At 44.1% G+C, this 14,803-nt stretch overlaps 1 protein-coding gene across 1 annotated transcript in view; it reads right to left on the bottom strand.

Moving 5' to 3' along the window:
* CALN1 (calneuron 1) overlaps window positions 1-14,803 on the bottom strand; it is a 242,992-nt gene that overhangs the window by 209,527 nt on the left and 18,662 nt on the right. The gene's annotated exons all lie outside the window — the stretch shown is intronic.

The following is a 14,803-nucleotide window of genomic DNA, read 5'->3' as shown; positions in this document are numbered from 1 at the left end:
GCCACTGAGCCACCGCATCCCATACATTTCCCTTAAAAGAGAAATAAAAAATCTTAAGGGGGACAGAAACTCAGAGCCCCATCTCCCTGTCCCCAAGCAGATACTGAGCTGGGGCAGCTTTAGAAATGCAGATGTCAGCGTTCCAAATATCATGCAAAATTAAATCAGAGTCCAAGGCAGAGCTATCCTTAAAGTTCCAATTTAATAAGTCAGACATGTTGGCACAACTGTGGAATCCCAAATCTGAAAGCTTCCTGGGATTCCACCCAGTTGAAAGTTCATGATCTTATCCCCACACCCATAAATCCATCACATGGTTCAATCTTCTTCGGCCACGCTGGCATTTCCACCCATTTAGTTCTGGTCAGGTGCAGAGGTGCGGAGACAAAAGATGACCTTGGGCTTCTAGAAAGGAATGACAACAACACATTCCACACTTCTACTCCTTTCTATTCCCCCTTCCAATTACTACACTAATGAAACAGCATAATGGAATAATAGAGAGTGTGGAGGGCCAAAGATCCTAAAAGGAATATAACTACAGGCCTGACAGCAGGTTTGGTAATCCATTACTCCCTGCAGCCAAATCAGAACAAAGGTAGGATTAGCCCTCACTCAAGAGCCAAAAGCCACAATAGGAATTATTGAGGATCAGAAACTTCAACCAAAAGTAGCTCAAACAAATATGTAGGATTTGTACTGTGCCTATAGAGCCAGCTATGACCCCCTAAATTGCGGTAGCAGGCTGAACCAAAGTAGGCCTCAAGCCTGAACCAAACTAGGGTCTCATGATATTAAGCTTTAACTGTTCATATATAGAAACTGCAAACATTTGCTTTTAGGAAGTATGCACATGAAAACTGCTGAAGCAAAAGTCTCTATTTTACTGTATCTGCTGGCTTGACTATAAAATCTGTCTGGAAAGACACAATTCACTTCCCCAAATGTATGCTATAGTTGACCATTGGCTGACTATGTATTATTACTTCCTGTAGCATAATATTGCTGTAACTCAGGGGCAAATCTTGAGGGGTGTATCCAAAACTAGCAGATGGCTTTATCTGAAAGCGATAAACTATATAAGGGATTTCCTGCCTGTCACTCATTGTTCAGGCCATTTATTCTTTGCTATGAACCTGCGCAAATAAACTATTCCTTCCCTGAAGAGGTGGCTTGCGTGTCCTGTTTTTTCTACAACAAAATAACCTCTACATGGCCCCATGGGAGTCTGACAACAGCCAATAGAATATATGTTCTTGCACAGGAACAGGAAGCTCAAGTGCAAAGCCCAAGAGAAGGTATAAATACCCCCCCCCACTCTCAACTCCATGTGGTCAGCTACCCAGAGTCACAAAGTCCTTCAGCTTCATCATTAAACCATCTTTCCAATCAGCCTCTGGCCTCCATTTTGTCTGCAGTGCCTTTCTCCCAGTGTCTAACTCCCAGCTTAGCACTGAACCAGATGGATATTTCTTCCAATCCTACTAAACACTATTTGATAAAATCCAAAATATTCTATATCAGCATGAAGATAATTGAACTCTTCCTAAAGTTATTTAAATTACTCAGTAAAACAAAATATTGTCATTCCTTTCCCCCAAATAACTGGCATTATTACACAGAAAAAAAGCAAAACATTCTCCTTCATATGCTTTAAAGCGAAACAATTCCATTTCACTAAAACCATTGCACAGATAGCAGTCATAAATGTTATGTTTTTTGCTCACTTGCATATGGAAAAAAATATGCTAATAAAACATTTTATTTTTTACCTTACATGACTTACATGACAATTCTTTTGCTGACTTTAAAGTGCAAAAAGAAATCCCAGTGGGGGAAAAATAGAAACACTTGCTTATATTTCTGATTAAAACTTCCCTTTCCCATTTTTGACAACAAATGGTTAAAGCAAAAAAATTTTTGAATAGGTTTCCTGTCTCATAGATCATCCTCTGCTATGCATCATCTGCTTCCATAGTAACAAAAGGTGAATTCTGTTTGAACGAAGATCTGCTACATGGTGTTTTAAGCCGCTTCAATTTAGTGCCCTCCAGGTGTGCCACATATTCTAAACCAGAATCTTACAGGAATTGAAGTCCAACATATCTAGATGGTGTCAGACTGCAGAAGGCTGTTCTAATGGGGTTTCCCTCCTCCCCACCTCTCTCTCTCTACCTAAAAACTATCCCCTAATCCAAGGGTATCAAACTTGATTTCATTGAGGGTCACATCAGGGTTGTGTTTGACCTTGGGAGGGAGCGGGATCATGGCCAGGGAGGGCGTGGCCAGCTTGATGTCACTTGTTGAGGGGTACCTGTGGTGGCCCGAGTGCTCTGCCAGGAAAATGGAGCTGAGGCCCTCCCGAGCTCCACTTTCACTGGTGGAGGGCTGCAGGAGGCCATCTCAGCCAAAAACAGAGCTTGGGTGAGTCGCACGTGACCCTCCCGAGCTCTGTTTTTGCTGGCAGAGGTATCATCGGCCGGTCCTTCACTGTTTTGCGGGCGGCCCCATATGCCACATCTAAGCACCCCAGATCCATCCTGGGGCTCTTGAGTTTGACACCCCTGCCCTAATCTTTCTGGCCAAGAATGTTTCCAATCATTTTGTTCAATACTTCCAGTCCAGAACAAAGAATGGCAACCCCAGAAATATTTGATCATGATTCCCAAAGCATTCACCGTTATGCTGTCATTGAACACAGAGATTTTGTTTAACTACCAAGACTAACAGTCCCAGAGAGATGTCTTCTCCTCCACTCCTTCATCTAATTGTCTCTTTTATTTAAAGCCACCTGAACTGCCGGCCAACTTCACCTCTGAAATCAATAGCGAAGGTGAGCCAATTCTGTAATATCCATAGACTTCTTCTATGAAGTCTCCTATATCTTCATTAACAGCATGCTTGTTCTTCTGCTGCCTGATGCTCTGATGACTTTCCTAACAGACTTCTGTTGCTCTGAAATAGACAGCCAGACCTATCATTAGGTAGAACAAAGTGGATGTTTCTAGCATCAAATTGGGGAAGGTAACATTGTAGGCTCACGCCTCCATCAGCTGCTCTCCTAACCTCCTGGCCAAAATAACCAATTACTTCAGTTGAAACTTTAGGGTTGGGGGGTTTTTTTGGAAGTGTTTTGGGACACAGGAAGTGGAAGCAAGTGGCAAGAGGTCCAGGGGTGGGATTCAACCAGTTTGGGTAAACCGGGTGTTAATTTTACATATGGTTCGCCAAACTGATAGCTGAAAAGACTGGCTGGCCCCACCCACCCTGCCCCTGCCCTCCCAGGAGTCTCCATGCAGCCTGTTCATCATGCCAGGTAAATGAAGGGCCAGCGCGGAGGCCCTGGAAGAGCAAAAAATGGGCCTCCTGGAAGTTCCAGAAGTCTGGAGCCATGGGGAGGTTTCTTTTACCCTCTTGGAGGCTCGAGGAAAGCCTCCAGAGCCTGGGGTGGGCAAAAACCTCCCCCCATCATGGTACTGGAAGCCAAGTAGGCCACGCCCACAATGGCCACACCCACCCAACAACCAAGCAGAGAACCAGTTGCAAACATTTTTCAATCCCAGCTCTGAAAGGGTCCTCTTTACATCTTAGGTAAAGTCTCTTAAGAGAACAACAGTGTTTTCTTGGAACATCCTATACTGTTGGGAGTAAATTAATAGTCCAGCAGCATATGGCTTCCTGGATAAAGCCATGATTTAGGCCTATAGACCGGAATCCTCATTCAGTTATCAGTTGTTACAGCTCGCTGTGTTATCTTGGGCAAAACATCAATCCAGAGAGTTTAATCTCCCTTACAGAGCTCTTGATGGAATAAACAAGAGACATTATCTACTAAGGCTTATAAGGAGAGAATGGGAAAACATGGCACCTTTACCTTTGAGAAGACAACTGACTGTGCTGTACAAAGACTCACAACTATGTTGCACAAAAGGAAGCCAACATCAGTTCTCCGTTATCCCTACTATAGAATTTATTCATGTTTTGATTTTGATGTATACATGGAATTAAGGGACCAGATACAAAAAGGAAATTCCAATGGCACATTATAAAATTCTCAACAGTAAGAATAGTTTGATGGTGGAGCTCACTAACAATTTAGATGGTGAGAACCCCTTTATTGGATATCTTCAAGCAAAGGTCAGAAAAGTCGGTCAAGAGTCCTTCACCTGGATTCTTGCATCAAGGATCTCTGAACAGGCAAAGGTTCCCCTCGCACATATGTGCTAGTCATTCCTGACTCTAGGGGGCGGTGTTCATCTCTGTTTCAAAACTGAAGAGCCAGCGCTGTCCGAAGATGTCTGCGTGGTCATGTTGCCGGCATGACTAAACGTCGAAGGTGCACAAATGCTGTTACTTCCCAGCAAAGGTGGTTCCTACTTTTCTACTTGCATTTTTCTATGTGCTTTTGAACTGCTAGGTTGGCAGAATCGGGGACAAATAACGGGAGCTCACTCCGTTATGCAGCACTAGGAATTTGAACCACTGAACTGCCAACCTTTCTGATTGACAAGCTCAGTGTCTTAGCCACTGAGCCACTGCGTCCCTGCCATCTCTGAATAAACCTGGCCAACTCTGGAGTTTCAAGCTATCTTTAAAAGATAGCCTTTTTGCAGCAATCTCACTGATTCTACCTTCCCAAGGCCATTTAGTCTACCTGCTCTGAAGTGCAAGGAAAAGCAGATGACCTCAACAAAGAAAGGCAAGTGGCACAGAAATAGAGATAGTTACCATATAGCTCCACTATGCAGCTGCCATGTCTCTGGTAACACTATCTTAACACAACATCAAAGGATAGAGTTAGCCATAGTTCACTGTTCTGACCCCCCTCCGTATGGTGAGTCAGGCCGACACAAGATTACTGCTAGACAATTTATTCACAGCAAATTAACACACCGACAAGACTTTGGCAGCAACCCAGACTTCCACAGATAAGAAAGACACACAAGAGCTTCTCCAGCTTTAGTATAATAGTTGTGTCCTGCAAAAAGCCTCCTCCCAAAGTCTCTTCTTATATACTCTCTTGGGAGGAGCCTAATCACAACCACCTGGCCCCAATTATCTTCTATAGCTCTGAGGTTGCTGTCGGCGCTTATCTGCCCGTCTTTGCTTGGCGTCCGGAACCAACTCCCTTAGCTCCTCCCCACTGCTCCATGGCCTGACGTCAGGGACAAACTCCCTTTGGCTTTTACCCCTGCTCCATGCCTCAGGCGCCCCCTGGTGGTCAACCAGCCTCTCTGGTCCCTGCTTGGAGCCTGAACCCTGTACAGGGTCCTTTACATCTTCCAGAGCCGATTGATAGGATCCCTCGCTATCGGAGTCTGTTGGCAGCTCCAACGGCTCCTGCTGGGCCACAACAGTTCACCATCTCTATTTCTCAGAAACCTGCTAGAATCCAAGAACACTTTGCAAAAAAAGGAGCAATAAGAAATTAAGGGAAGAAAGGATAAAAATTGTTGCATCTACTTCAGTTAGTCAGTTCTTCTCTTTAAAAATAAATGAATGACACATGAACAAAAAATGGTATGACAGAGTTGGAAGAGACCCTGGAGGTCTTCTAGTCTAACTCCTTGCTCAAGCAGGAAACCCTACACCACTTCAGACAAATGGTTGTCCAATCTCTTTTTAAAAACCTCCAGTGTTGGAGCATCCACAATTTCTGGAGACAAGTCAGTCCACTGATTAATTGTTCTAACTGTCAGGAAATTTCTCCTTACGGTAGTTCTCGGTAACTTCTCCCCTTGCTTAGTTTCTACCCATTGCTTCTTGTCCTGCCTTTAGATTCTTTGGAGAATAGGTTGACTCCCTCTTCTTTGCAGCAGCCCCTTAGATATTAGAACACTGCTATCATGTTCTAGCCCTTCTTTACATTAAACTAAAAGATAAAGGCAAAGGTTCCCCTCGCACATATGTGCTAGCCATTCCCGACTCTAGGGGGTGTTGCTCATCTCCGCTTCAAAGCCGAAGGGCCAGCGCTATCCAAAGATGTCTCCGTTGGCATACAGAATGTTGTTACCTTCCCACCAGTTGGTCCCTATTTTTCTACTTGCATTTTTACATGCTTTCGAACTGCGAGGCTGGCAGAAGTTGGGACAAGTAACAGGAGCTCACTCTATTATGTGGTACTAGGGATTCCAACTGCCAGCCTTTGTGATTGACAAACCCAGTGTCTTAGCCACTGAGCCACAGGATCCCTTACCTTTATATTAAACTAAACATACTCAATTCCTGCAAACATTCTTCGTGTCCCCAAACAGGCCACGTATTGTCAGCAGGACTCTATTTTCAGAATTTTTTAAAAAATTTGTTTTTTTTCCACCCATTACAGAGTTTTTCTTTAGCACACAGACAAAAATTAAGCAGGTAAATATCTTAAGGTTCTCTGTTTTCTTTGGATCCTGCTTTTTTAAAAGGCGAGTTTCCTATCAATTTCCAGTCATCTGGAGGGGTGGGGGGACAAAAGAGATCCCTCCGATGTAATAATTGGTTACATCACTTCATTTGATGCAGTTGTAGTTTTTGTCATAACTGTGTTAATACACCAGGCATGGCTGCACCTCGGTGCAATTCAATGCCAGCTTTTTAATTTATCAGTCACGTTCTGTGATGATATTTAAAAATATAGCTCTCTTGATGCACTACATCAAAGGAAAACAATGAGGCCATAACTACCCATCCAACTCTGCAGCTGCAAGAGCAGCTAATAAAAAAAATAAAAACCTTGTTTAGCTTTTCCACATCACCATTCTTCTTCTACAATCTAGTTAAGCACCCCCATCTGGCAACTTCCATCTTCCTTGGGTCACTTCTTGCTTGACGGAGGGGGAACAACACCAAACAGCTGGTTAAGAAGCGTTCAAATGAAACCTCGTCAGCTTTCAAGATTAGTGGAATACACGGCAGGCTAGGTTTGGTGGCTCTGTGCCCATTTTACCAGATGCCTGAACATACTGCTGTCAGCCAGCTGCCTTCCCTGACCTTTATCGCCTTGGAGAAGAAGCATCATTAAAAAAAAGAAAGAAAAGAAAATCAAAATATAACTAAGTCAAGCAAGGTTGGAGGAGGAGGGAGAGCCAGAATAATTCTCGGCGGTTTGCAAAATCTCAATAAAGGTTTCCCTGTTGCAATGTATGGCTGTGAAAGTTGGACCATAAGGAAGGCGGAGCGCCAAAGAAGGGAGGCCTATGAACTCTGGTGCTGGAGAAAACTCCTGTGAGTCCCTTGGACTGCAAGGCGATCCAACTGGTCAGTCCTGGAAGAGATCAACCCTGACTGCTCTTTAGAAGGCCAGATCCTGAAGATGAAACACAAATCCTTTGGCCACCTAATGAGAAGGAAGGACTCACTGGAGAAGAGACTAATGCTGGGAAAGACTGAGAGAAAAAGAAGAAGGGGGCAACAGAGAATGGGGTGGCTGGATGGAGTCACTAAAGCAGTAGGAATAAGCTTAAAGGGACTTCAGAGGATGGTAGAGGACAGGAAGGCCTGGAGGATCTGCCGGTCAATGTCGACTGGCAACCACGCGGAGGAGAGCCTTCTCGGTGGTGGCTCCGACCCTATGGAACGATCTCCCTGTGGAGATTCGTACCCTCACCACCCTCCAGACCTTCCGCACAGCCCTTAAAACCTGGCTGTCCCATCAGGCCTGGGGTTAAAGACTGTAACCCATCCGAATTGTATGAATGTTGTGCTTTTAATGATGTACTGTCTTATGTGTTAATCTGTTTGTTTTCCCTTCCTTCCGAATTGTAAGCCGCCCTGAGTCCCCCCAGGGAAAAGGGCGGCATATAAATAAACTACTCAAACTCAAACATCCCTTTTTCAGTGCTGTTGTAACTTTGAACAGTCACGAAACAAATGGTTGCAAGTCAAGGACTACCTGTAGCTTAGGTGAATCAGATTTGGGATTTAGCATGTTGTAGGAATTCAACCAACATATTCATATTCTATCAGGGTTTCAAAATAAACAAACAATGTTGCTCAAGCCAATTTCTTGGATACCCATTTCTCTGCCAATATCAAAGAGGCTGCAGGTATAGCAATAGCACTTAGATTTATATAGTACTTAGACTTAAAACTGGACCCTATCTAAGAAAATGAAATCCAATGTAGAGAAAAGTAAAGTCTTACATTTAAGCAAAAACAATCAAAAGTACACATGTAAACTGGTGAAACCAGGCTTAATAGCAGTAATACTTTGACCACCTAATGAGAAGGAAGGACTCCCTGGAGAAGAGCCTCATGCTGGGGAAAGATGGAGGGCAAAAGAAGAAAGGGACGAGAGAGAATGAGGTGGCTGGATGGAGTCACAGAAGCAGTCAGTGTGAGCTTAAATAGACTCCAGAGGATGGTAGAGGACAGGAAGGCCTGGAGGAAGGTTGTCCATGGGGTCGCAATGGGTCGGACACAACGTTGCAACTGACAAAAACAACTTCCCAGATAATCAGTTATCGCAACTGATTGCATATATGTTTACTTTTCTTCTGTCTCGTTCTCATCCTACCCTAAATAAATAAGTAAATTAGTCATTTCAACTACAGGCAGCCCTGGACCCACAACAGTTCACTTAGTGACAGTTCAAAGTTACAACGGCCCTGACAAAAATGACATAGGACTGTTTTACACAGTTACAACCTTTTTCGCAGCTTCCCCACAATCATGTGATCAAAATTCAGACGCTTGGCAATTGGTTCATATTTACGGCGGTCGCAGTGACCCGAGATCACTTGATCCCCTTTTGCGACCTTCTGATGAGCAAAGTCCATGGAGGGGAAAGCCAGATTCACTTAACAGCCAGGTTACTAACGTATCAGCTGCAGTGATTCACTGAACAACTGAGGTCAGAAAAGTTGTAAAACGAGGCAAAACGCAACTTATCTCACTTAAGAGGAGAAATCTTGGCCTCAATTGTGGTCGTAAGTCGAGGACTACCTGAACCTTTATCTTGGGGGAATCCATTACCAAAGAACACGGTGATACCCATTAACATGAATGGCTTTAAAAGAAGATTCTATAAATTCAAGAACGGCAGGTCTATCAAGAGCTATTAATCTTAATATTACCTCCAGGTTGCTAGCAAGTGTTACCAAGGGCTATAAATGTATAAAGGCACAATGTTATCTCCCAGTTGGGAACAACACTTCAGAACATATCACTGTTTGGGTTCTAGAGAAGAGAAGGAACAGAAGGAGACCTCACGCTACTGCCTTTCTATCATTAGAGCAAAGATACCATTCCAACATGTCCCAGCTAGGCTACTATGCTATGCAAAGGAAAAATGGGTCACTCCAAGTAAGAAGCATTAGTGAACAGTTCTCAGTGGAAGCTATATAACCGTGATGGTGAAACTATGGCATGTGTGCCCAAAGTGGCACGCGAAGCCATGATGCCCTGCATGTGCAGCCTTGCCTGCTTGTCTTCCGGGTTTCTGGTGAGCATGCACGCGTGACAATCAGCTGTGCTTCACACACATGGTAGTGCCGAAAACCAGTGTGTGCATGCATGCCGGCCAGCTGATTGTGGGGTGCACATGCGCCAGAACCCAGAAGTTTGACTTTTTACGGAGCACGATCCTTCGCACACGTGGCAGTGTCGAAAACCAGCATGTGCATGTGCACATGTGAGCTAGAACCTGAAAATTCAGTCCTGATGAGCGCATACATGCAATGTTTCCATGCAATCTTTTTGGCACTTGGTGTCGAAAAGGTTCGCCAACACTGCTATGTGATAATAGCAATAGCACTTGGACTTATATGCTGCTTTAACAGTGCTTTACATCCCTCTCTAAGCGATTTACAGAGCCAGCCTATTGCCCCCAACAATTTTGCATCCTCATTTTACCCACCTCGGAAGGATGGAAGGCTGAGTCAACCTTGAGCCTGGTGAGCCAGGCAGCTGGCAGTCAGCAGAAGAAGATTGCAGTACTGCACTCTAACTATTGCACCACCAATGGCTCATGGATGACAACACAGTCCACCAGAGGAAAAGGCTATTCTACTTTTTCATTTTTAATATTTTTTTTAAAACAAATCTTGCAATTTGAAAATTAAAATACGGACTTGACCTTAGTGCAAGTAGATAAGATGGAATGGTGAGAAAACCTCCTCACTGAGGCTCCATGGGTTCTCTATCCAAAATTAATTAGATATACTGTATATATGGGGCCCAAATGCCTCCCACACAAGAAAAGACTAGAACATTTGAGACACTTTATCTCAGACAAAAGACAATTAAGTGGCACAGGCCAAGGTGTATCATGCATGGCATGGAAAAAGGGGGATAGGGTAAGTTCTCCTCCTTCTCTCAAAAGGCCAAGTCATCCACTGAGATTTAGAGGAGACTTCTTCACTCAGCTTATAATTTTTTTTTTTTTTTTATTTATTTATTTTTATTTATTTAAGATTTTATTGGTAAAAAGAAAATACAACATCCATAACTTGTAACAAACAATACAACTACATTTCGAGATATTCCCATACTATCAAATCATTATAAACATCAAAGGTTAGGTATCTTTCCCTCCCTCTTTTCTTCCCTCCCCCCCTTACTTCCTTCTCCCCTGCCTTCCCTCCTTTCTTTTCTCCTTTCCTCCTTTCCTTCCCCGTCCTTTCTCTCCCTCGGTCCCCCCCTCCTTCTCACATACCTTTCCTCCTTCCCTGCCTCTTTCCCTCCTCCTTCCTTTTAATCTCCCTCCTTTCCTCCCTCCTTCCCTCCTTCCTTTCAAATCTCCTTCTCTCTTTCTTTCCCTCCCTCTTTCCCTCTTTACTACCCTCTTCTCTTCCCTCCCTCCCTCCTTCCCCAGTTTTTCCTCTTTCTCCTCCTTCTTTCTTCCCACCTTCTTTCCCTTCTCTTCTTTCTCTTCCTCCTCTTTATCCTTCCCCCCTTCTTCTGCCTTTCCTATTCCTCTCCTTTCTCCTCTCCATCCTGACTTCCCTACTGCCCTCCCTCCCTCCCTTCTAACCTTTATTACATTTGCATATTTTCCTCTGCTGAGGACAACCTGGTTTTCTTTCCCTTTCCTTGCTTGAAGAGGCAAGGATTATAAGTCCTCTCGCCTCATCTAAAATGAAGTTTGATCGCTAATTTCATGCAGGTAATTATAGCGGATTTCCTATCAGCTTTTTAAAGTTTTCCCAACATTGTAGCGTAACAAAATTGCTCGACGGTGGGTTCTCGCCCCTGATACATTTCTCCTTTCGTTTATCTCTCAGTTGTTGTATATTGTTCATTTGAGTTATTAGTTTAATCGTATTAGGTTAGTCAGCTATCTCTTTTTATGTCTAGGTCTTCACTGACTCATCAAGCCATTTGTATAGCTTCTCCCAGACTGTATAAAAGTCTGTGTCTTCTTTGTCATTAATTCGCATCGTCAGTCTGTTCATTTCTGCTAGTTCTAAAATTTTATTCATCACCATAGTGTTGGTGGGGGCATTTTCACTCTTCCAGCACTGTGCGTAAACAATCCTTGACGCTGTCAGAATATGGACTAGGAGGTATTGGTCACTCAGCTTATAATTAATTAGTGGAGTTCTTAATAGCAATACAAATATATAAATTTAATAAAGAAATGGGGATCTGAAAAGGATGCCTCAGAAAGGTAGTAGATGGTCTCAACCTGAGTCTCTGAGCCATCTCTTGCAGCCCCTTCAGTGGGTTTCTTGTCTTCCTTCATCTTCCCTGAGTCTTTGAGCAATCTGGGTTCAGGACCCTGGACAGCACCCTGGAGTTCAGGGGAGTGGTAGAGTTCTTTAAAGAGGATTCAGATTAATGTCAGGGTTCCAAGGAACACTCCCAACAAAAGAAGATTCCAAAGCTTGAGTTTCCTCAAAGTTCCATTTTATTAGAGATGTCATGTTGGCACATCTGGGAAAATCCAAATCTGAAAGTTTCCAGGTTTTCCCCACCCAAAAGAAAGTTCAAGTCTCTGCCCAGCACCCACATGTCTGTCACATGGCCCTATCAGGCACCATCCAAAATGGGAGATGCCTCCCAGTCACGCCATTGAGGCTGCAGGACAAGATGGCCTTGACTCTCCGAAAAAGGAATGTTATTTTGACTATATATCACCCATACTCCATATAATCCCACCTCCCAGTTTTCCACAGTAGAAAATGTTGCTGGGCTGAAGGCCCAATGTAAAAGATTGCTTCCACGCCTGACACTTATATTAGGAAGGGAGGGTGGGAGGGAGGGAGGTTGGTTTAGAAAGGAGAGATTAAGAGGCAACAACAAAGTTGCCAAAGTTGATCTAAAAGGGTTCTAGATGCAGCAAACCTATCTTTGGGAATCAAGAACGCTTCATCTCAGAATTAAAGGGTAGTTCTCTTATTGGAAGGAAGTGTAGACCCTGCCTTATTATAAATATATTAAATATATAATAGTTCCAATATTTCCTATAAAGACTCAAGTTGGTGCATTTTCAGCTTTCCATCTTCTGAAGGATGACTCTATTGCAGTGTTTCTCAACCTTGGCAACTTGAAGATGTCTGGACTTCAACTCCCAGAATTCCCCAGCCAGCATTCGCTGGCTGGGGAATTCTGAGAGTTGAAATCCGGACATCTTCAAGTTGCCAAGGTTGAGAAACACTGCTCTATTGCAGCTTCATTTTGCCTCTTTTATTAGATTTATATTTTGGAGTGTCAAGAACCCACAAGATTGTCCACTATTTTGTTCTTCTTTTCTTTTTGTAAATTGCTGCCCCTAATTTTACATCAGCGATGAAGAAATCATGTGATTTTAATTGGGCTTTATCACTGACTGGGGTCGGGAGCAATGATATCGTGAGCCACAACCAGCAGACAGATAAATCGTTTCTGAAAGGCACATAATCACTAAAACATTTTTTTAAAAAAATTGACAGTGTTCAATTGGGCTTTAACTCTGCAGATTCCATCTGGTTCTTAACTCAGTTCTACTTGGAGTTGCCTGGAACTAAACCTAGAACCGTGATGGCAAACCTATGGCACACATGTCACAGGTGGCACACTGAGCCATATCAGCAGGCACGCGAGCCATTGCCCTAGCTCGGCTCCAGTGTGTATGCACGCTGGCCAGCTGATTTTCAACTGGCCCGCCCATGCTGCCCTTTCCTTCCCAGGAGTCTCCATGTGATGCCAGGTAACTACAGGGCTCGTGCAGACGCTCATGGGGGGGGGAGTGTTTTCAGCCTCTGGAGGACCTCCAGGGGGAGGTGGGGAGCTTTTTCGCCCTCCCCAGGCTCCTAGAAAGCTTCTGGTGCCTGGGGAGGATGAAAAATGGAACTAACGGGCCCACCAGAAGTCAGAAAACAGTTGATGAGGCGAGGTGGCACAGTGGTTAGGGTGCAGTACTGCAGGCCACTTCAGCTGACTGTTATCTGCAGTTCGGCTGTTCAAATCCCACTAGGCTCAAGGTTGACTCAGCCTTCCATCCTTCCGAGGTGGGTAAAATGAGGACCCGGATTGTTGGGGGCAATATGCTGACTCTGTAAACCGCTTAGAGAGGGCTGAAACCCCTATGAAGCGGTATATGTCTAACTGCTATTGCTGCTACTGTTAAAGAGCCGAGGTGGCGCAGTGGTTAGGATGCAGTACTGCAGGCCACTTCAGCTGACTGTTATCTGCAGTTCAGCGGTTCAAATCTCACCGGCTCAAGGTTGACTCAGCCTTCCATCCTTCCAAGGTGGGTGAAATGAGGACCCGGATTGTTGTTGGGGGCGATATGCTGACTCTGTAAACCGCTTAGAGAGGGCTGAAAGCTCTATGAAGCGGTATATAAGTCTAACTGCTATTGCTGCTACTGCTATTGCTATCTGGAGGTGCGGGGGAGGACATTTTCACCCCCCCAGAGGCTACAAAAAGCCATACATGTATGTGTGGGGTAGCGGGGGTGTCATGCATGCATGCGCAGGAGGCACAGCATGGGGGCGGTGATTAAATTATTGGTGGTGCACAATAGCGTGCACCCACGTGCTTTGGTCGGCCAAGGCAAAAAAGGTTCACCATCATTTTTTTATAAAGTTTTTTTTTATTTTTTGAACAAACACAAACAGACAAAACACACACACACACACACACAAAACCATCTTCCATTACAAATTGTAGAAAGTGTTTGACCTAGAACATGATTTGTCTTTTTTGGTAGCTCCGAGGTGCTACAAGGCTACAGCAGAGACTGATTTAGGACATCTGAAATCAATAGAGCTAATTTCCCTTTAAATTAAGGAGCAGTCACTTAACAAGCTTCTGATTCAAAGCTTATTCAGTTCACAGCCTGTCCACATAAATAATAGAAATGATACTTGGAAGGCACTTTTCCTAAAGATTTCTTTGCTAAAGTCCAAAAGAAACTGGCTGAATGCATCTCTGTGGATGTTTACCTTTAGAGAGTAGCAGAAATGGCCTTGAGGGACAGGAGGAAGTGTCACTGCCAAGGAAAAGTCAGATAGAAGGGAATCTGGTCCTGATCTCCAATCCCTCAGACAAGAAGCTCTCTAGTTTTCATGAAGATAAAGGGAGGGAAGAGGAAATACATTATTTTGACAGCAGAGGCAGTATTCTGCCGGTTCGGATTGGTTCACCCATAGCAGAAATCGCGGGTGGCCCTGCCCAGTCCATTTAGGCCATTATTTCAGCCAAAGTGCATGCGCAGAAGGCTGAGTGCAAGGTGCAGGCATGGTGCAGGAATCAAATGTTTCTATTGAAAGTCTTGAGGGAGCATATGTGTCCAGGTTCCAAATAACACCCAAAATTAAATCAGAGTCCAAGGCAAAGTATTGCTCTAAGTTCCAATTTATTAAGAGAGTCATGTTGGCACATCTGGGAAAAC

Source organism: Thamnophis sirtalis, unplaced genomic scaffold (genome assembly GCF_051295495.1).
Source record: "Thamnophis sirtalis isolate CommonGarterSnake01/CBP01778 unplaced genomic scaffold, rThaSir2_p1.2 scaffold_6, whole genome shotgun sequence".
Lineage (NCBI taxonomy): Eukaryota > Metazoa > Chordata > Lepidosauria > Squamata > Natricidae > Thamnophis > Thamnophis sirtalis.
This window is presented reverse-complemented; position numbering and strand designations above follow the sequence as displayed.